The 23,799-nt window shown below is 44.0% G+C and overlaps 1 protein-coding gene across 7 annotated transcripts in view; it reads left to right on the top strand.

The window, feature by feature from the left end:
• The window catches only part of RIPOR2 (RHO family interacting cell polarization regulator 2), a 231,511-nt gene that overhangs the window by 109,784 nt on the left and 97,928 nt on the right, over positions 1-23,799 (top strand). Inside the window, exon 1 of one of the 7 annotated variants that reach the window (XM_032140366.2) lies at positions 20,483-20,699. The exons of the other annotated variants lie outside the window; for them this stretch is intronic. The gene's annotated coding sequence lies outside the window, so the exon portion shown is untranslated. Of the gene's footprint in view, positions 1-20,482; positions 20,700-23,799 lie in introns of those variants that run through there. 7 annotated transcript variants of the gene reach the window in all.

Here is a 23,799-nt window from a genome sequence, read left to right as displayed (position 1 = left end):
AAAGAATTGGTCACTCTTTGCTTTCACGATTTGCCAAGATTGCTTGGATCAATTTCCACCCCCAAATTCCTGGATAAATGCTTTAGTTGGAAGTCACTTTCCCCACTTTATTTGTCCCAGGGTCTGGAGCAGACAAAGACCTCCCCACAGTAATTCATGCTTGTGTGACCTCTGCCTTGGATTAATGCAAAACATTCTCTGCCCATAGATGTCTAGGAAGCTTTCTTTGGCTGGTGCCAAAGAGATGGTGTCATTGCAGGGGCATAAACTAAAATAGCACATTGAACTAAAGCTATGCAGGCTGTCTTAGCCACCAGTCCACCCCCCTGATTTATGGCCCCCAGTGACCTCAGAGTAACCTGTTTAGATCAGACCAATGCCAAAAGGGGCCCAATATTACAAGTAAAACATTTTAGATGTTTATTTTAATATCTCTATGAGCAGCCAGCCAAGTCTTAACTTTTTAGGAATGGTGTGTGTAAGATATACTAGAGTATGTCTTCTATCAGGCTTGAGTTTAAAACCAAAAGTACATGCATACTCATTGTAGCTATGACAATTTAAAAAAAGAAAAAGAAATGTGTAGTTGTTGCGATCAAAATATTAAAATAAATTTGGAGGATTACCCTCCCACCTCTCTTTTTGATAGAAGCCACTTCACTTACACAAGCCAACATATTTATTAAAAAGATGTGATTTATCTAGTAAACTATGCTTCCTGCATTTTTTCAAGAGACAGGGTCTCACTCTGTCACCCAGGCTGAAATGCAGTGGTGTGATTGTAGCTCACTGCAGCCTCAACTTCCTGGGCTCAAGGGATCCTCCTGCCTCAGCCTCCAAGTAGCTGGGACTGCAGGTGTGCACCACCATATCCAGCTAATTTTTTTATTTTTTTGTAAAGCCAGGTTCTCACTATGTTGCCCAGGTTGGTTTCAAACTCTTTGCCTTAAGTGATCCTCCCGCCTAGGCCTCTCCAAGTGCTGGGATTACAAGCGTGAGCCACCATGCTCGGCCTGCCTTCTATATTTCATTGTGCTAAGCAAATGTCAGTTTATTCAACTTCTCATTTATTTTCAGATGACAAAATTTTGTCTACTAATTATTTGCCAAAAGCTGTGATGTTTAACTAAAATGTTTAAAATTCAGTTCATTTTGGAAGATATTTTAAAGGAGAAAAGGTATTAGTTGGGACAAATTAAAGTGACTCTTTCAAGTACCAGAAGGACAGAGAAAAGTTGGACAGAGAAAAGTTGTAGTAAATGGTCCTAGCAAGTGAAAATGGAAAGAAGAAAATGAAACTGGAAATGCAGGTGCTAATGAGACAGTAAACACTCTTGTACTTCCCCATCATTCAGTATGGTCCAGGCTGTGTCAGGTGCTAGTTTCTGGGACCCTGAAATGTGGATGTGCTTGGCTGACTATGAAGGTGATGATTCCATAGCATCTGCACACTCTAGATTGAAGAGGCACGTGTCAAGAACCTGAACTGTTCGATTCTTGTTGATAGACAAATCAGATCATTTAAGCTAAAAACCCACTTTACTTTGTGCTGTGTAGCCAGAGCATATCTTATCATTTAGAATATTCCTTCCAAAAAAAAAAAAAGAACAATTTACTTTATCCTTTTCAGATATTTTTAAGAGAAAGATTTTGACCTATGCTGTGATAGCAATCAAAAGCCAGATATAATGGGTAGTGTTTCTCCAGAAGGCAAATTAATAATAATTTATATCATCATTCTTTCACATGTTGGCTTTCTCTATCTTCAATTTTTTCGTGTCTCAGTTTGCTTAAAAAATGCTTCAGGCAGAAGATACTTAAGGACACAGTGATGGATACAAAGTAAAACTCTTGAAACTTAAAATATAAATGTGAGAAACATGTGAACTTTTTGGGGTGGGTAAGATGTCTCTTTTCCAAACTGAGGAAGAGAGAAAACACACGGATCTAGCTTTGTAAAGATTTTCATTAATAGGAACAGAGAAGAGATCCTGGGGTTATTTCTTCTGCAGCTATATTACAAGTTTAGCCCTAGACAGCAATTATTTCTAAATAAAATAAAGAGAAGAAAGACGTTGCTGCCTTCTGGAAAGTGATGAGGTTATGGTGCTACTTTTCTCCACAGATTTTTCTTTCTTTGCCTTTGAATTATTGGGAGTTAAAGGTTTAAATATTTATACTATATCACTCACACAGCAACAGCATAAGAGCAGCTGGTCCCTTCTCCCTCTTGAATTCATTCTAAACTGTTCATTCAGTGTAAGAAGTAACAAAAAGATAACTTGCCTTTCAGATCACAAGATGAGTCAGCTGGCTGAGCCTTTGAGTATAATTCTTTTATTCTCTATAAATTGAACTTCAGAAATCTCTAAGAGAGAATAAATATGAAAACATTTTCCATGGTGGGAATTTTCTTTCTATTTTTAACAGCAAAATACACTAGTAGAATGGTATTTAAAGAAAAATATACCAAAGACTCAAATAAGCAGATATGATTTGTGGAAGGCACTCTTAACTCTCTTAACTGCCTTCAGATAAATTACATGACTAAAATATTAGGAAAAACAAACTCTTCTCCTTCAACTTGTGGTTCATATGCTGAGGGGTACCAAGAATGTCTTTGAGGTAGGACATGACACACTCCTATTAATCTCCACAAGCATCTCTAAAAACTGAAAAATCAATTAAAATTTTAAATCTTAATAGAAAGCATAATAAAAAGCTCTTTTAAAGAAAACATTGCAATTTTGAGTGGTCTGCATTCTACAATCTGAGTAAAAAAATCACGTGTTGCTCTGCAAACAGCTTCTAGAGAAGGCCCAGACCCCTTTTCTAACCATATTGCTATATTGGGTACTTTGCATGCAGAAATTCTGAAGCCACTGTTGTTTTTAAATCTTTGATTTTTAGCTTCCAGATTTCCAAATTGAGGGAAAGTAGCATATATGCTGTGGAATGAGCAAAATATTTGAACTCATAAAACCTAGTTCAACTTACTAGTTGTTTGGTTTTAGGCAAATTACCTAAGCCCTGAGAAGATTCAATTTCCTTTTTCCAGTGAAAATGATGATAATAAAGGTGATGGTAATGGTGGTTGTAGTGGTGGTAATGGTGATGATGATTATGATGATATTGATGATGATGGTGGCAGTGGCGGTCGTGGTTGGACTGGTGGTAGTGACGATGGTGGTGGTAGCGGTTATAGAGATAATAATAATGGTGGTGGTGGTAAGGTGATGATAATGATAATAATCATGATGATGGTGGTGGTAGTCGTATTGGTTATGATGGTGATGGTGGTGATGGTTGTAGTGGTTATGGTGATGATGACTATGATGATAACGTTGATGATGGTGGTGGTGATGATAATGGTGGTGGTGGTGATAGTGGTGGTAGTGAGATGATGATGATTATAATAATCGTGATGGTGGTGGTGGTAATGATGATGATGGTGGTGGTGGTGGTGATGGTGGTGGTGATTGTAGTTGTGGTGGTGGTGGTGGTGGTGATAGTGGTGGTAGTGAGATGATGATGATTATAATAATCATGATGGTGGTGGTGGTAATGATGATGATGGTGGTGGTGATGATGGTAATGGTGGAGATGATGATGCTGGTGATGCTGATGATGATGATGATGTTGGTGGTGATGGTGATGATGATTAACCACTCAAAAAACTGCTGCGTTTAAAGGGAGATAATGTATGATATACTTGAAAACCATAAGGGCTTACTACATAAATATCAGTTATTATTTAACAGCTATTTTCTCAGCTGTCTCAGCCCCCCAAATTTATACAATTCCCCTCTTCTATTCCTGGCCTTTGTTAGGAAGAGCTGGCTTAATAAAAGACACAGTGGATTAGAGCACAGCTATTGCGACTGCTCACCTCAAATGCTTTCCTGAGAATATAGAGGTACCTCTGGCTCATGAATTAGCAAACCTGGTTGCTATCTGATCTCCACCATGTGACCAAGGCAGGGCTGAGAATAACCCCATTGCTTGGCACAGAATACATACATGATTACTTACCCATGTGCTATTGCTTTAATCAATCTGGTCTCCACCTGAAAATTCTCTGGGTATCCAAGGGAGAAACACATACTATGGCAGTTTTATTGTATAGAGGGGCCCCTTGCCTCCTCCAGCAATGCTAGAGGAGAAAATCATATCTTTAACCGTGTCTTTAACAGTATGCAGGACCTATTTCCTGAGTAAATATTTACTTGTGGTAAACACATCAGAGGCACTGCCTCCCCCATCACCACTTTACAGAGTTCTTTTAAAAATGTAATCTGAGAAAAGCTGAACTTTCTGTATTTGTTAAAACATTTCTAATTTAAAGATAACACCCACTGTAAACTTTAATGTTTTATATATACAGTATTTTAGGACAGCAATTAAGATTTTAAATGAAGCCTCTACAATGTTCCCTCTAGTGGTGTTTTGTTTTTGTTTTAGATTCCATTGTTTTAAAAATATTTTCAGTGATAAAACTTCCTGAAAAAAATGATAAGCTGTTTATGTGTATTTGTGTGTAAACATTAATTTTATACAAATGTACAGGACAAAAATTAGCTCAGTTGCTTCATAATTATATCACATGTACATGGGACAGAGAAAGAGTGAATAGAATCAATCCTCTGTGAGCTCATTAACAAATATTTGTTGAGTACCACTCATAAAAGTTATGAGAGGGCACATAATTAGTTAGGTAGGTTGAAAACAGTATCAGCTGCAGAAGAATAGACCAAGAATGGATGAACCTAACTTTTTTTTTTTTTTTTTTTTGAGACGGAGTCTCACTCTGTCACCAGGCTGGAGTACAGTGGTGCAATCTTGGTTCACTGCAACCAATTGCCTCCTGGGTTCAAGCGATTCTCCTGCCTCAGCCTCCTGAGTAGTTGGGATTCCAGGCACGCGCCACCATGCCCAGCTAATTTTTGTATTTTTAATAGAGACGGGGTTTCATCATGTTGGCCAGGATGGTCTCGATCTCTTGACCTCCTGATCCACCCACCTCGGCTTCCCAAAGTGCTGGGATTACAGGCATGACCCACCGCGCCCAGCCTGAACCTAAATTCTCTACACTTCTGGAAAGGCAACTGATGGTGGCTCAGAAGCATCATCTGCCCTATGCAAAAAGACAACACAGCTTGTCCTTTACAACAAGGGCTACAATGCAGAAGACAGAGATAGCCCCGTGAGTCTTCCTAATATTGATAACACACCCAGAAAGATAGGTGTTTATGCCTTTATGACCCACCAGGTAACACTGAGAACTGCACACAGTGAGTCAGTGGCTTTCTGCACTGTTCTTGGTCTAGGCAGAGACGGATAAGTCATGGCCTCAGGCCAGATCCAGCCAACTACCTGCAAGATAAGAATTGTTTTTTACAGATGAACATTTGCAATTAATTTGGTGATAGGGATCACTAACCTAGAATCTCAATTAAGCAAAACATTATCCCAAAGGAAAAGAATTCCATTCTTCTCCTTACTAGACCATTTTTTAGAGTACTCAATTATATTTTGAATTTTGTCAATAACAATATGTGAAATTTTATTTGCTTTCTCGTTATATATATTTATAAAATTTTCTCATTTTTATCGCTTGGCCCACAAAGCCTAAAATATTTATCCAGCTTTTTACAGAAAAAGCCTGCCAACTTCTAGTCTATGTCATCAACTTCCAAATCTTAAGGTCATTGAGAGTTTTGTAATCCTCTCTTCCTCTTACCCTTTTGTATCATCTTTCCTCCTTTTCATGTCTGCTGGGAGGGTCTTATCATTATTAAAGCCCCATGTAGGAAGGGACTTATCCCTTCTTATGGTTATTTTAATACTCTTTTAAAGAGAATATCTGTCATTATATTACATTGCTCTGTAATACCAATTGGAAGGATGATGAAAAATTGGTGGCTAAGACAGTATGGCTTGGGTTGGGGAGGGAACAGAAGGCAATATCCTATAAAAGGAGAAACACCGTAAGACTAAGGATCTTTTCTCTCAGCCCAACAGTAAATCAGGTGAAAGAAGATAGCACACAGCAAGTGTCCAAGGGGTCTTTTCTATTTACACCTCTGCAACATTTCAAGGGACTTCTTTCCGCCATTTGATGCTTCAAGTTCACACATCTCCGAGATCTGAAGCCCTTAGACCTAACCATAATGAATGATAATGAATGATAGGCAAGCATGACTCAAAGCTGTCTTTTTGGCTTTTACACACACGCAAGTCCCAGTTTACCAAGGAGTGATGGTGCCAGACCTCAGGGAGCATATCCCGAAGAAACCACAAATTGGAAATGCATTACCTTACGTTAGGAGATTACATGGGATTAGCAGAGCTTTGATCATCCCAAAACAGTGCTGGCTCTTGCCCACTGCCCCATGTCTGTAAAGCAGACCAGCATGTGTCTGCTCAGCCTGCATGTTAATTCAAGAACAAGGAAGCCTTTTCAAAACAGACACAACAGGAGAGCGCTAAAAGCACTGCCACACACACCCATGCACATTTGGAGGGGCCACATGGGTCCTGGTTGCTACGCATTACAAGAGGCAGGAATGTTGAGCTCTGTGAGGCATTTCTTTATTTATTTTTATTGTTTTTTTTTTTTTTTGAGACAGAGTCTCACTCTGTCGCCGAGGCTGGAGTGCAGTAGTGTCGCCGAGGCTGGAGTGCAGTAGTGCCACCTCGGCTCTCTGCAACCTCTGCCTCCCAGGTTCAAGTGATTCTCATGCCTCAGCTTCCCAAGCAGCTGGAACTACAGGCACATGCCATCACGCCCCCGGCTAATGTTTTGTATTTTTAGTAGACAGGGGATTTCACCATGTTGGCCAGACTGGTCTCAAACTCCTGGCCTCAAGTGATCTACCCACCTCAGCCTCCCAAAATGCTGGAATTACAGGAGTGAGACACCGCGCCCAGCCTCTGAGCAGTTCTAACTTGCTGTGGGGGAGAAAAATCTTGCTATTGAAAAGAGTTAGGAAACTCTTGGCCACTTTTGGTGGGAATATAAAATGGTACAACCACTACAAAAAACAGTATGGCAGTTCCTAAAAAAATTAAAAATAGAATTGCCATGTGATCCAACAATTCCACTTCTGGGTATATACCAAAAAGAATTAAAAGCAGAGTCTTGAAAAGATACTTGTATATCATATTCATAGCAGCATTGTTCACAATAGCCAAAAGGTGGAAGCAACTCAAGCATCCACCCATGCAAAATGTAGTACAGTATATACATACAGTGGAATATTATTCAGCCTGCAAGAAGAATGAAATGCTGACACCTGCTACCATATGCATGGACCTTGAGGACATTATGCTAAGTGAAATAAGTCAGTCATAAAAGACAAATACTGTATGAATCCACTTCTATGAAGTACCAAGAGTAATCAAATTTATAGAAACAATAAATAAATGGTGATTGCCAGAGGCTGTGGGGAGGAGAGAGTAGGGAATTGCTTTAATGAGCATAGAGTTTCAGGTTTGCAAAATGAGAGAGTTCTGGAGTTTGGTGCAGAACAGTGTGAATGAACTTTACACTACTGAAGTATACACTTAAAAACAGTTGAGATGGTAAATTTTATGTTATGTGTATTTTACCTTTTTTTTTTTGAGACTGTCTTGTTCTGTTGCACAGGCTGGAGTGCGATGGCACCATCTTGGCTCACTGCAACCTCTGCCTCCCTGGTTCAAGCAATTCTTGTGCCTCAGCCTCCTGGAGCAGCTGGAAGTACAGGTGCACGCCAACACACTAGGCTAATTTTTGTATTTTTGGTAGAGGCAGGGTTTCACCACATTGGCGAGGCTGGTCTCGAACTCCTAACCTCAAATGATCTACCTGTCTCAGCCTCCCAAAATGCTGGGATTACAGGCGTGAGCCACTGTGCCTGGCCCCTTACCACATTTTTTTTTTTTTTAAGAGTTCAGAATGGGTACAAAAAACAACAACAACAACAAAAAAAAAAAAACAGGAAAGTACCAGGCAGTTCCTGAGGATCTGCAGAGCAGTTGGTTTTTCTTGAGCCAGATAAATTTAACAGTAGGGAACTGAATTTCCACAAAAGATAGAAGTGGTTCTAGGGAGCTGACGCTGACCAAGGCTAAGCATATCTGATACAATCTTAGAAAGACTGTTTCCTTTATAACAGCATATGTGAGAGTTACGTATGGGATTCTTGCTACTTAATTTCTTCCTAGCTGGGCATCAGTTTTAGGAACTCTGCAAAAATACTTTGAGATTAGCACTTACTGAGGCTCCTCTAGAGATGAATAGCATAACTAGAAGATGTGTCTCCTTTGGGAGCTTATGAGCTATTTAGGGATATAAATAAGGTTTTTTTTATTATTATTCATTTAAAGAATATCAGCCAGGCGTGGTGGCTCATGCCTGTAATCCCAGCACTTTGGGAGGCCGAGGAGGACGGATAACTTGAGGTCAGGAGTTCGAGACCAGCCTGGTCAACATGGTGAAACTCCATCTCTACTAAAAAATACAAAACTTAGCTGGGCATGGTGGCACACATCTGTAATCCCAGCTACTCGGGAGGCTGAGGCAGGAGAATTGCTTGAAACCGGGAGGTGGAGGTTGCAGTGAGCCGAGATTGCACCATTGCACTCCAGCCTGGGCGACAGAGCAAGACTGTCTCAAATTTAAAAAAAAAAGAAAGAAAGAATATCAATTCAAAGTCTTCCATATGCTTGGTTCGGTTCTGTTCTGGCTCCCGGGATACAGCAGTGAATATAACAAAGTCCCAGCCTTGTGAAGTTATATTGCAGAGAAGGGAGACAGACAATAGGCAAGCCTATAAAAATACAGTACATTGGGGTGGGGGGAGGGGTGGGCGATAAGTGTTATGGGAAAAAATTAAGTGCAGGGTGGGCAGAATAGGACATGGTGGTCAGGGAAGACTTTACGGACAAATGCCCAGAGGTTTGAAGTCAAGGTCTGAACATATGGAGGTCTGGGGAGAGTGTTCCAGGAATAGTAAGGAAACCAATGTGAGTAAGGCAGAGAACGGTAGAAGATCTAAGGCCGGGCGTGGTGGCTCACGCCTGTAATCCTAGCACTTTGGAAGGCCAAGGTTGGAGAATCACTTGAGATCAGGTATTTGAGACCAGCCTGGCCAACATGGCGAAACAGTGTCTTTACTAAAAAAAAAAAATTAACTAGGTGTGGTGGCACGTGCCTATAGTCCCAGCTTCTCGGGAGGCTGAGACAGGAGAACTGCTTGTTCTTGGGAGGTAGAGGCTGCAGTGAGCCGAGATCATGCCACTGCACTCCAGCCTGGGTGAGAGCAAGACTGTCTCCTCAAAAAAAGAGAGAGAGAGAGAGAGAGATCTAAGAGGTTTTGGGGAGTTCAGCTCCTGTAAAGCCTTATAGGTTACTGTAAGGATTTGAGTTTTTACTCTATGAGATGGGGAGCCGTCGGCCAGTGTTGAGCAAAGTGATGCAATGTGATTTACCTTACAAAAGGATCATTCTGACTGTTGTCTTGGAAAGAAAGATGGGGGAATAGGGGCAAAGACAGGTTAGAAGACTACTGACATATTCCAGAAGAGCTCATGGGATCCTTACCTGGCCTGATACTGGCTGAATACTGGGGGTATGGGAAAAAGTGGTCAAGGATGATTCCAGGGCTTTGGCCTAAACATCTGGAAGGATAACATTGCTCTTTACTGAAACGAAGACGGCTGCTGGAGGAGTAGATTTAAGGTGAGGAAGGGTATTGCTGTGATGTGGAATCAGGAGTCCAGGTTTGGACAGTTAATAGTATACATATAAATTGTGGATGACTTCATAAAGTCCCATTCTAAGTACTCAAATAGTGAACATCCAGGAAATAGTTGTTGAAATGTTGCCTATAAAGCAGCATATACATAATTGAAAATTATTTATAGGTTTATCTCTAGCTTATAGGGATTGGGCTATATAACCTATATGGTGTGTTCCATAAGACCATGAGTTCAGTAATACGATGCAAACTGTTCAGAACACTAAAGGGCAATGTAGGGAAAGATCAGAGGGAAAGGGCTGGAATAATCTGAGCAGGCTTCTTGGGGTGAATATTTGAAGTTGAGAGCTTAACATCCTTGGAAGCAGTGTTCTGATAAACACGATAATTGTAGGAATGCATCAGGGAATGCTTTATCTTCACATGCTCGCCTGCATTTGGTGCTATGCATACCAAGTTCACATGCTTGCATTTCTTGTCCTTTTGCTCCAAGGCCTTACATTCATAGATCTCAGCTGGAAGAGACCTAAAGAGGTGCTTGGTCTATGTTCCTAACAGAAGGCTGGCAAGCAATCAGCCCCAGTGCTCAGCTCCCTCCCTTTTTCCCTCCAAAGGAGATTTATCTGTCTCCATCAGTCACACATCCATTTAACAGTCAATAGCTAGTAGGCACCACATTTGCTTTTATTTTAACTCAAATCCCACAGATTATATCTTCAATCACTTCTCTTTATTCTAATTCTGGGGAATAATTGTTCTTCCTTCTGTAAGACAGTCCTCAAAAACAATTAAAATAACAGTAACAACACCAATAACTCTCCAAACACTGAAATCGCCAGTCCAATATTTGTATTCCACCAGGCACTTGAGTCGAATAGTATCTACTGCCGACAAGAGGGCGAGTGTATTCTCAGTGGTGAAGAGGCTCGAATGTCTGTGAATTAGGATATGAAATGCAGGGGCACACGGCCTACAGCTGTTGAACTTGAATTCCTCTGTGAATGCAAACCCCACAGCTGAGAGGCACTTCTCAGAGAGGCCTGCGTACGTTTGCTCTTGTAGATGTCCAGGGCTTATCCTCATTGTGACTTAGCCATCGTCTTGTGTGCAGAGAACAAACGAGAGCAGGTGTTCACATTTATCTTCCTCAAGCAGCCCCTTGAGGCTCTCTGGGGGAGGGTCAGGAAAGGAAGAGGCTGAAATATAGCCTTCCATCCCCCAACTCTCACTCCTGCCAGCAGACAGCTGTTTCAGTCTCTTCTTGCTGCTGCTAATGAAAACATAGCCAGGATTCAATAAAAGATATTTAATATGGGATTGCTTGGAGAAGCCACTTTCTTTGGAGACTTGCTTAAACCAAAGCTCTTGGATTTGTTACCATTGCTGTGAAATTTTCACCTCCAGCAGCCTTAGCGTGAATGACCTATTTTGAACGTGACAGCGATTACACTTTGGTGGCGTGAATAATTTATTAGGTGCAAGAGCACTGTCAACGTAGTGATATTACAGCAGTCTTGCTAGCCTGGCTAATTATGGAGGATGACAGCACTCTATCCTGTTGTCACAGCTCCTCTCCAAAGCCGCCAGGGATGTGGATTCTATGGGAGCAAAGAAGGAAAGAGGGGAAGTGGGGCCAGGTTCCTGCTACCAAAGAAGGCTTTGTGGGTTGAGCAAGCTGTGCTGCAGGAGTTGGATTTCCACTTTCACCTCTGCGAAGTGAAACTGTGCTGGGCCCATGGGGATGAATCTTGTATCCAGTATCCTGATTTTGCATAAAATGTGTGTTAGTGGGGGGAGGTGCAGGCTGTGAAAGAGTGACTTAGGAAGGAAAGAGGCATTAGACCCTGGAGCTAGCTAGGGTATCTAATGGTTTCCAGGCTTACAGAGGAGGCACAGGCCTTTTTAGCATGCAGCTGGATTCAGAGCCTGGGAGCAGGAGTATGAGAGAAAGGAATAGAGCACAGCCAGGAGGAGTCTCAGTTAGGGCTTCAGAGTGTGTTCCCTTGTGTTTTAAGTTACCTTGAGACTCTCTAGAGCTTTCTCTAGCTTTGCCTGAGTAGTAGTGACAGCTCATTTAACCTTACTGAGACCTCAGTTCCAGATATAAATTAGGCTCCAAAGTAATGTCCATGAAGATTTTGAAGATTAACAGTCAGTTTTAAGCAATAGGGCTTCTGGGCCTGTAATTCCTCCTAAAATTACCTCCTGAAGTTAATGGTTCCAACTTTAAGAATTAAGGAAGATCTTTGCATAGGTAGGGGCAGGGAGATGGAAAATAATTAAACAGGATTATGTGCAATAACATCACTGGCCTACAGTGGAAAGAGAAATGAATTAAATTAAATTAAAGGAGCTACCTGAAGAAGAAATATTTTAAAAATATGAATGACTGGATAAAAGCAGATAACTTTAAAATTTTCAATAATAGGTAATGATTAATGATTATCAATCAAGCCAATGTCAGGAAGTTGACGGCTCCCTCAAGTTAGAATAAGTCAAGGAAGCTTATTTACAATGAGACAAGTTACAAGGGGGATGGGGATGCAGGAGATACTGGGGTCCAAGGTGACCTCATAGGGAGGAGCCAGGGAATGCATATTCTCACCTCATTTTCATCTCCTGTTGGGGATCCCCATTGGCCAGACCCACCTGGACATCACAGGGCGGCCACTGACATGGTCCCTACAGGTGAGCCCTCCAGGAGAGAGAAGATGGAGATGGACAGAAAGGGGCAACATGGGATAACCTGCAAACCAGGGACTGCATCAGGCCCAGGGACACAGAATAAATAAATCACCTTGGAGGACCTTTACAAATACATCTCTTCTTTTAATGTTTCCCCGATCATGAGAGAAAAAGGAAAGATATTGTGAAGTGAAAGTCAACTTAGAACCTTTAAAAAAGCCTACTACATCTGGGCATGGTGGCTCACGCCTGAATCCCAGCACTTTGGGAGGCTGAGGCGGGCAGAACACAAGATCAGGTGTTCAAGACCAGCCCGGTCAACATGGTGAAACCTCGTCTCTACTAAAAATACAAAACATTAGCCAGGCTTGGTGGCATGCACCTGTAATCCCAGCTACTCGGGAGGCAGAGGCAGGAGAATCACTTGAACCCGGGAGGCAGAGGTTGCAGTGAGGCAAGATCGCGCCATTGCACTCCAGCCTGGGTGACAGAGCAAGACTCCGTCTCAAGAAAAAAAGAAAAATAAAAAAGCCTATTACGTATCAAGTACTTAGCATTGTGCTTACACATAGATATTGATACTTTCCAATCACTTCTACAACCGCGTTGAATCATGTTATACTGATTTTAATATCTTCATGCAATAATACATATTGATTAAATGTATGCCATTTACTTTCAGCCTGTGGGGTTTAGAACTATACAAATTTGTAAAGTTAACATTTTGCCAACATTTTTGTCAGTCTAGATCACTGATTCTCAAAATATGAACTAAAGACTCATGAGGTTTCCCAGGACCCTTTCAAGGGGTCCCCAAAGTCCTCAATATTTTTTAAAAGCATAAAATGGTCTTGGAACCAAAAATTCAAAAAGGCTATTCTAGATTACGGTATTGTATCAATGGGTCTTGAAACAAAGAAAAGGGTCGGGGGAACTGCTGGCCTAGATTATATTATTGCAGAAAATGATCTCTATATATAATATAATAATAATATATGAGAAATCCAATCTCAAGTTTCTGGAGAGAAGGAGACTGCTATATTTAGAGAATATTTTATTTCCTATCAACTTTGAACATTTCACTGATTGTTGTCTACCCATGCAGCCTTACAGGTCACTTGGTGTGGAAGCTAGAAGTGGGGGTGGAGAGGAGGTTTAGGCTCAGGATAATTTGCCCAAGTACAGGGGACTGATTTCTGAACCTCCGGGACATTCATTCTTGGGACATACTAAAATGCTAAGGGTGTTGGCCAAACAAGTTTCTCATTGTGCAAGCAGATATGTGTGACAATGGCAAGGAAACAGCCTGAGATGTCCACTCCCTTGAGAACCTTATCATGGGTGCCAGACACGGGCAAAGGATAACAGGGTCTTTCTCTCAGCAGTTCAGAAAGCGGTGAGCAAGACCCAGCTGTCACTTGTCAGGTTGAAATATGCTTTATAGTACAGTTCAGACACCAACAAATGCAGGCTTGTTATGTTCTTTTTCCAGGGGAAAAGGTGGCAGAAACCAGCAGGGATAGTGTATGCTCTCATTCCTCGTTTAGTCAATATTTATTGGCTATTCACTACACTCATTAATATAGAGGTTACTATCCTATATGCAGCACAAAACATAGTTCCTGACATCGCAGAGCTTATAAACCAATGAGGAGAAGTGTATTAAATAGCTACAACAAAAGGAAGATGTGTGATTGAGTCTGCACTCAGGGGACAGATGACTTACAAGAGGACTCAGGTAGAGCACAGATGGCCAAGGAAAGTGTCATGAAGGAGGTAATATTTGAACAGGGCTTCATAGGCCAGGCAGGATTTTTAGAGCCAAACATTAAAGGTAGGAGGAAAAGTGATAGGCAAGGGCTCAGCAGAGAATTTTCAGGCAGTAGGAATGGCCTGAGGAAAAAGGTGGAAGCAGGAATTGTCAAATGTTAGAGCCAAAAGAAGCTTGGTGATCAGGTTGTCCAACCCTTCATTTGATAGATGAGGACATAGGTCCATAAAGGCCACTGAGTTCTCCATTGGCAACACTAAAATAGAATCCAGGCATCAACTCTGAGTCCAGGACTTTTTCCAGGACTCTTCCCTGGATGCAGGGTGAGAAGAGCCAGAGCTGAGAGCCTGCATGGCAGAGTGGCGGGGATGCAGCTGGGAAGGCTTCTGGAACCAACTGCAGTGCCAAGGGAGCTGGATGCCTATTTGGACTTGGTTCAGACCAGTGTTTCCTGAAGTGCATTCTGAGATGACTGTGCCAGAACCATCAGTGTGCTTGTTAAAACAACACTGGGGAAGGAGGGGGACCTAAAAATCTGCATGTTAAATTCCTTCCCAGGGTGATTCTTATGCACTTCATAAGCTAGAAAATCAAAAATACAGAGAGATGAGGGCCGGGTGCGGTGGTTCACACCTGTAATCCTAGCACTTTGGGAGGCCGAGGCAGGTGGATCACGAGGTCAGGAGTTTGAGACCAGCCTGGCCAACCTGGTGAAACCCCATCTCTACTAAAAATACAAAAATTAGTTGGGAGTGGTGGCGGGTGCCTGTAATCCCAGCTACTCGGGAGGGTGAGGCAGGAGAATCACTTGAACCCAGGAGGTGGAGGTTGCAGTGAGCTGAGATCCCACCATTGCACTCCAGCCTGGGTGGCAGAGCAAGACTCCATCTCAAAAAAAAAAAAAGGTACAGAGAGAGGGAGAAAGATTGGTCAGAGCAGCAAATGAAGAATTCAGTAGACATGAGTAATGTGGAGGCCAAAAGATTATACTATTAGAAAGGAGTGCAAAAATCTTAGAACTGGCAGCATTTTAAGCCATACTTTGGCCTTGGATCTGGGTGGCCAAGTGCCTATAGAGAAAGGTCATAAGAGTAAAGACCTTCAAGGCTGTTAGATCTGCTGTTCATATGGATAAGAAGCATCACAGTTATAAAGAGGAATTAGACCTCTGTTGCATCTGCTTGCTTCTCTCTAAGACTACTCAGCTGTAAGAGTAGAAGCCAAAATTCACCAGAAAAATAGACACAGGTAGTACAGAAATATGGTTTTTTATTTTTGCAGGGAATGCAGAAAAAATTGTGTGGTAGACAGACAGATAGCTAGCTAGATAGCTAGCTAGATAGATAGATAGATAAGGGTTGGTAGGTACAACCAAATCTCTAAGTGACCTTCTGATCAGACCTAGAGCACCGATTTACTTCATAACAGCAGTGGTTCTTCAGGCATGGTCTAAATTCTTTGTTACATATGTGAAGCTGTAAGTTGGGGAATTAAATTGGTTGCATTTTGGCTGCTGTTCTGCTTTCTTCTGATGAATTGTGTATTTACTAGGATTGATTGATGACAGTAAGAACAATAAGACTTGTTTGGCTGAGTCTATTCTTCAACCACACACTGGCTTAAAAAGTGCTCATGAGAGGAGAATGGGATACAGTTCAGTTATTAAAAGAGGCCATTTTCAGTGCTGCTGAAGTTCAAACACCTTGTTTTATGGTATAAAAAATCACAGTTCCTATAGCACCCATAGTGCTGCCTCCTTAGTAATACACCATCCCACTTAGTTACAACTGTCCTCATCGCCAGACTCTATAAGGCAGGTTTCACGACTACTGGGCTTACCTCTGTCTCCAGCCCTTAGCAGAATGCCTGGCACCTGGGTTGCACTCAATTATTTCTTGAAATAATAGCTATTATTACTACTTAGGTTTTGTTTTGTTTTGTTGTTTTTTGACACGAAGTCTTGCTCTGTCACCCAGGCTGGAGGTGCAGTGACGTGATCTCGGCTCACTGCAACCTCTGCCTCTTGGATTGACTCAGGTAGAGCCCTCCCACCTTAGCCTCTGAGTAGCTGGGATTACAGGCACCTGCCACCATGCCCGGCTAATTTCTTGCATTTTTAATAGAGACAGGGTTTCGCCATTTTGGCCAGGCTGGTCTCAATCTCCTGGCCTCAAGTGATCCACCCACCTCGGCCTCCGAAGGTGCTGGGATTATAGGCGTGAGCCACTATGCCCAGCCATTAGGGGTGTTTTCAATTTAAAATTTATATATGAGGGGGGAAAATACCCTGACTTGTATTAAAGGATTTCTTCTTTGGAAACAACCATTCCTTTTCATTGGCCTGAAAGAGTAATGCAAGTGTCTCATGGGTGGGGATGGGGATACCCACCCCCAATGCCTGTCAAGCTCTAGGCTTCACTGTTTCCCTGGATGAGGTTAAAAGGACCCGGTCAAGATACCTGAGTGCTCTGCTCGGTGAAGTTTTGGGGATAAAGAATCCTGCCTAAGGGATAGTAGGAACCTAGAAGGAAGTGAACAGCATTACAAGAGAGAGAATGGGCACAAGCAGAAATTAACTACCCAAGAATGAAGACTTTGGTGACCACAGCAGGAGCAGTGATTGGAGAGGCGGTGTGAAGACCTTTAGACTAAGCTCTAGGAGACCTGGTGTGGGCTTTTTATTTGGTTATATGATCTTAATCTCTGGGATTTGGACCAGGCAATCCAATACACAATGTGTTGTGGTTGTTTAGATCTGTGCTGCCTGGTCCCTCAGTCACACATGTACCTGCTCTCTGAAGGTACTCTGTGGGAGGAACTGTGGGGTCTATGAAGTCTCCAAGGACAGATCCCAATTCCCAGAGCTTCCAGTCTAATGCAGTCAGTTCAGGCCTGCATTGGCCCTTCATCTTCCATACTCCACACGTTCTGCTCCCTTCCTAAGGAAGCTCGCTCAAGGGGAGATGCAGCTCACTATGCCCTCTTCATTCCTGTTTAGAGCTTCAGTCCTAAATCCACAGCACTGAGTGGGGCAACCTCATGGAATCTCTAAAGGCAGCAGCTTGGGGAGCCACTCCATGCTTCTTTCTGGTCTCTGCTCTGTATGTGTGCGCGCGCGCACACACACACACACACACACTCATGTCATGCCCGTAGTCATGCCCAAACCTAAGCAAAATACCCCTCAGCCCAATAGGGGAAGTTGGGGGTGGGAGTGGAATGTGCTATAGTAAAAAGAGCACTTGATTTGGAATCACATCTGACTTTCAACACTAGCTTCATCTTTGTGATCATCAGGAAGTTACTTGTTCATCTTCTCAGAGTATCAGTAGTCTTATCTTTTAAGTAGAGGCAGCTATGGGAAAGAGATGACAGGCTTCAGTGGGATAATGTCTGTAAAGTACTTAACATCATCTGCCTCATCTCTCTTTTCGTCCTCTTCCCCTCCGTCTCATAAAATATTATATATCACTTACAACAGTGCCATTCCTGAGTCAGGAAGGTGATGGGAGTGGGAAGGTGGGGAAATACAGTTGGCTTCTCTCCAGGGTGGGTGTCAGGCCCTTCTCCCTCCAGATTCATCCTATGAGACCATTAGTACTGTGCTAATCTGCAGTAGTGCTTTACCCAGTTCTCCCCAAACTTCTACTGCGTATTTGTACTTCTTTCCAGGTCTCTTTCTCCAGACTCCAGTAAATAGAGAAATGTTTGGAACCATCCATCTCTACACAAATAGGCATGATACAAGGTGGAAGGCGCTAGGCATCTGGAGAGTAAACTAAGGTGCTATAAAAGCTCTGAAATGAAAGGGCAAAAAAGCAGGGGGAGGCAAGTGATCTTGGAAAAATGGATGCAGATTAAGGTATTTAAACTGGATCTTAATGAATAGATGTGGCTATTTGGAAATGGGCAAAAGCTACGTGGTTGCAGATAAGTTGCAGGGTGGGGTTGGCAAGGGAAATAAAAGGATCAATGTAAGAGTGAAGGGGTGCTTCCGAATGACTGGGTGATCTATCTTTCATTCAGTATGTAGCTATGGAGTTCCTGCTCTATGCTGGGAGCACTGTATATCAGACAGAGATGGGCCCTGCCCTATGAGCTCACAGTCTAGTAAGACAAGAAATAAGCAAAGAGGCAAGTAAAGTCTTTACAATTTACAGTTGGTGCTATAAAAAAACACAGGGCATTAAGAAAGAGAATAACTGTTGGGGGCAGGATGTACTTAAAGATGTGGCCAGGGAAGACCTCTCTGAGAAGTGGCCTGGAGTGTATAAGGAACTGAGAGGAGAGAGAAGAGAGAGGCATGAGTGAGGCTGGAGCGACTGGAAGGGGCTTGGTAAGCATTGGTGTGGAGTTTGGCTTTTGCTCTATACTCCAAATGGGGAACCAATGCAGTTTCAAGCAGCAGAGTGACCACAGTACAGGTCATATTTTTAAAGATGATTCTTTCTGTGGTGTAGACATTTTCATTATCTCTTGTTGCATAACCCCTTGTCACAAACAGTCGTTTAAAGCAACACATGTTTATGATCTCAGTTTCTGCAGCTCAGCAGTCCAGGCACAGCTTAGTTGTGTCCTCTGAAGGGTGAGGATCTGGGACAGGATAGTATCACCATAGCCCATGTTTGTGGGTGTCCAAACCCAGGTTTCACATGTGTATCTAAAGGTGGTTAACCTGTGTCATCTTGGACAAGCCATATGAAGTCTCTTGAATCTTGGTTTCCCCATCTATAAAATGGGCATGATAACACCTGCTGGAGGATTATAATCAGGAATAAAGGATACAATGCTTGTAAAATATCTGCTCTGGAGCCTACAATATAAGATAGTTGATAAACAGTAGTGTTCAGCAGTGTAAGGACAGGCTCAAGTCAACGAAACTCTCCAGAGACTCATGTATTGACCAGAATCCCAATATTAAAAACATATGAAAAATAACTTGCCAGGCTGCCTGACATATCCATGCCATGTGGTCAACACATTTTCTCCTCCAAAGGAATGCCTACATGAGGAGACTAAGTGCTGTCAGAAACTACTTTATAGGTTGGAAGAAGGGTAGAAGCTGTAATGAGGGCTCACTCAGGCCAAGGAACTGCTCAGGCTACTCTTCATGGTCTAAGGCAAAGACATGGTGACCAAGGCATGCTCTTGGGCATTCTTTCTGGGGATCAAGCCGACTTTGCCATTTCTGTTGTATTCCTAGGTGAGTTATGACACAGTTTATCAGGCAATGGTTCTGGCTGCTTGTATTCCCGCCCGAGGATGCAGTGCCCAGACCACCACTGGATGTGGGTGTTTCCCGTGTTGACACGTCTCCTAGGATGTTCCCTTTCAGTTAACGTCTCAGCTCACTGATTCTTACCAATCCTTTCACAAGGTGACTGAATCTCAAGTGGTGTGTGAGGGAGAGGATGTGGCTTGTGGTACTATTCTAGTTAACATATTCTAAATACACAATTTATTCATTATGATCACTTAACAGATGAGGAAACTGAGGCATAGCAGGGAATCCCTATGTAAGGATGGACACTGAGTCAGGACCTTTTCCCTGGGTCCTTGTCGACTCCCAGTCCCATACAGTTTCCACTCCAAAAGCCCCTTTTTTGGGAATGTCTGTCTATCAGGCAGACCCATGCTTTTCCCAAAGGAAACCTTTATCATTCAAATCCACCAGAACAAAATAAAAAACAATTCTCTTTCTGCCATCTTTATGAGAACTGTGTCCAAAGCAGCCCCGGTAGAGAGAGTGCCCTACAAAGCAGCCCTCCCCAGCGGGGCTTTCCAGCACAACCCTTGCGGTGGACAGCCAACCTCACCCCCACACCGCCCCCACCCCGTACACCACCGCCTCATTTTTTTTCAATGCACAGCCCAGCCTGTATGAAAGATCCCAAAAGGTTAGCTGAAAGGGCCTTTCATTGCCTCGGCTCCTTTCCTCTGCCCTCTCCCTCCAGCGCGCTGGATCCACCGGGCTTGCTCCCCGGCGCGATTCCAGGGATCACTCCAAAGCTGCCGCGCCAGCTCTTGCAAAGGAGCCTGGCGTGCCGGCGATCAGCTGGAAGCAGGCACTGAAGCGCAGCCTCCTGGAGTTGGGCTGAAGTAGCTGTCAAGCAGCTGTCTCCACCCGCCCTCCCCTCCCCTCCCAGCACAAGTGACGCCGCCGGCCCCCGCGCCGCGCCTCCCCCTCCTCACGGCTCCCGCCCCTCCGCCCGCTCCGCGGCTCTCGCTCCGCGCTCCGCCACCCTCGCGCCCGCCAGCCCCGCAACTTCACCCCGCGCGCCGCAGCTGCTGCGAGCGGACGCGGCAGGGCAGCGGGCGCTGGGGACAGCTCGCGTCCACCCGACTGCCTCCCGGGGTCCCCTTCACCCAAGTGAGCGAGCTCAGGCTGTGTGCAAAGCCGGAGGTGCGGGCAGCTCCGGGCATTGCATTGGTGCGGAGGCTTTTATATGCCAGAGAACCCTGAGTGTGCCCCTGACATGACCGGGAGCCGTCGTCGTTAGGTAGGTTCACCTTTTCATTTCTCCTTTTTTGCTTCTGATTTTGCGTACAACGCGGTGAGGTCTGTGTGGGGAGGGGTGTCCTGGACTTGAATGAGCGTTGCATGCTAAGCAGCCGTTGAAACTGGAGCGTCCTCAGCTTCCACCACACTGGTGGGTTCGGGCATCTGAAGCCCACAGGGTACGGTCGGGAAGTTGCTGAGCGAAAGGGGCACGCGCACTTTTTGCAAGCAGAACTGAAGGATGCCCTGGGGAGTGGAGGAACGGGCCAAGGTTAGAGGGGCCCACAGCATTGCCCGGGGTTGGGATATTTCTGGGGCGAGGAAGCGCCGGGCCCCGGGAGTCAGGGAGGGGTGTGTGTGCGAGCGCCCCCAGATGGGAGTCCTGGGTGGCCCCCTGGCACGGAACGACTTCGGCACTCGCAGAGCCTATGGGGAATCCAGCTCAGGGATGGGATGGCAGTCTCAAGGGTCTTCATTTGCCCCCGGGCTGCCCGATTGAGCTGGACTATGAACCGGCTCGTTCCTTACGGTGTCTGAATTCCAAATTGGCCGGGTGAAATGGGAGGATGAGAATTGGGAAGAGGGGCAAGAAAGGAAAAAATGTGTTGCTTTGATGCCGACCTGTGTCTGGAAAGATGGGGGGAGGGGATGCACCTGAGGACAGGAGCACCCTAGCAGGTGTCCGTGGCGTGGGAGGGGGCTGGCCAAGCGGAGCATGTGCAGCTCTCTTGCCCCAGACGATAACCTTCTAGCTCCCTCTCACAGGGCAGTGGGCAGCAGATAGAGATCCCTCACGTTCGAAGAGAGTAGGTGCATTTTGAAATTAGAGAAGCAGAAGTCATCAGGTGCTAAGGTGGCAGAGGCGCTGTGAGAAGTGACAGCTCCCTGGAGAGCGAGAGAGCAAGTGGAAAAGCAGGAGAACCGGGCTAATTCCGCTGGGATGGGGGTGGCGCTGAGTGAGATTGGTAGGCTCCTAGGTCCTTGTCTTGGAGATACCTACATGTTGCTTGAGTGACTGAGGAAAAATGTTCAAGCTTTTGATCTGGGAAAACAGTTGTGACTGTCTTAAAATATATGTTGGGGCTGTTTCCTCCCTACTCCCCACTTCCCACTCTCTTATGTCCACACGCTTGGTAGAAGGTCTAGGATTGTGACTAATCACTGCCCCCATTCTGAAGAAATTGTACTTGGCCATCTCTACGGGACTGGGCATCCTGTGTGAGCGTCTGCCCGATTGTTACCTGACCCACAATCATTTCTTCCCTTTTGTTTTCTATCGGGTCTGTCTTGCTCTGAGAGTGTACCCACCTCCTTCCCTCCCCTTCCGGATATTCCCACTCACTCAAATCCCCTCTTCCCCTTGCTCCTCCAGCCATTTTGGGCCAGCCTCTGAGCTTGCCCACTCACACCATCTACCTTCATCAAATTGTATTTTAGCTACTGTCACAAGCAGGGGATGTCAGCCATGAACTCTCCGAGAACCAGCACCATCATGGCTATTCTCCAGTGGTTAATTAGGAAGCATCAGTAGTTATCTTTCTGTAGGAACAAACTGCAGGGATGTGCCAACTTAGGGTAACAGCAGCTTGAGGAACTCCCCTATCTGAAGCCCCCATCTCCCAGCACTCAGGATTAGCTTTCTGTGCTAGCTTCCCCTTCAGTTGCAATCGTGTCAAATTGTGTCTTTTCCCCCGGGGGAAGGTAATGCATCTGCCTGTCCAAAAATTTACTGCATCCAAACATCTGAAAACTTGAACATTGGAGAAACTGTTTAGCAAAAACATACTGCATATGTTGCTTTTCCAAAGGACCCCCCAATTGCTGTTGTTCCTCTCTTCCTCTGACACTCTAATGTGAGATTTCGCTTTAAATATTTTATCCTCAGTATAAATATAAAGAAATACCAAGCTAGAGAGAAGGAAAACCGAAAGCATGCACTAGGGAGTTGCATAGAATTCTGATTACACAAACACAATTCCAGAAATGGCTCTCCTTCCTTTTGTTAACTGCAAAGTGAAGTTATTTCCAGGAGAGAAGGGACGCAACCGAGGTTGACCTGGAGAAGCCAAGGAGGCTAGGGGCGGGTGGAGGGAGATATTTATATCTGCGGATCTTGTTAGCTAAACTCATATAAAAATTCTTCTCTTTAGTATTCATACCCATTGACCTGGGGCCCTGCTAATGACTGCCAAGAGTCCTTCCCTAAATCTGAGGTCGCTAAAGTGGAAACACCCCTACTACAACCCCACAGCCCAACTGTAATACCAACCACATGCCCACTTCTAAGTATAACCAAGACACTTCTCTGTTACATTTTGTGTTAATTCACAGATTATTGGTTCATCCCTCTATCAAGAGACTAAAATATAGGCAAAGGCAACTGTGCAGGGTGAATAGCACAGATTTCAGGTTTTATATTAAATGGCCAAATTGTACATACAACAGTCCCTTGGGTTGAAGGGTTTGCAAACCAGAGTTTTATTTAATCATTTATTGCATTCAATGGATTATCTGTTTTCATTCCGAAAAGAAGTCAGAAGTCTAAAAACAGTTCCTTGTTTTTCTTGGGAGGAAGTGGTGATAGAAGTGAAAGTCCATTTTATCTACACAATGGGTGCTCCTCAGGGCAATGGCAGATTTGACTTTCTACTTGGGCTTCCTGCTCCAGTGGTCTTGTGTACAGCTCCTTTACCAGGGTTACATTCATCTGCCAAGCTGAGCTCCATGAGCTGGGGGAGATAGACAGCTTGTGTTTGTGGCCATTCAACCAGAAAAGAATACCAGCTGAAAACAGACAATGGAGCAAGGGAATTGGGGTGGGGTGGGGGTGGGAAGAGGAGGTACAGATAGCCCAGTCGCTCATAATTGGCTCCCCAAAGGCAAACCTAGGTGCAGAATGGTGTCATAAAGCAGTTGTCATGTAAACACCCCGCGATGTGATTATTATAAAGATCTGTTCAGAAAAGGAGAATGATCGTGAGTATATGCCTTTTCATCTGGAAGGAGCCCTTCTTTCAGCTTCGTTTCTTCATTTCATTTACTTATAGGCAGTTTCTTGAAACAACATTTTCCCCCTGAAAACGAGAACCTCACTGTTATGC

The sequence above is a fragment of the Hylobates moloch genome, unplaced genomic scaffold, assembly GCF_009828535.3.
Source record: "Hylobates moloch isolate HMO894 unplaced genomic scaffold, HMol_V3 SCAFFOLD_20, whole genome shotgun sequence".
In the NCBI taxonomy this organism is placed as follows: Eukaryota; Metazoa; Chordata; class Mammalia; order Primates; family Hylobatidae; genus Hylobates; species Hylobates moloch.
The sequence above is the reverse complement of the archived record's forward strand: the minus strand, read 5'-3'. Positions and strand labels throughout refer to the sequence as shown.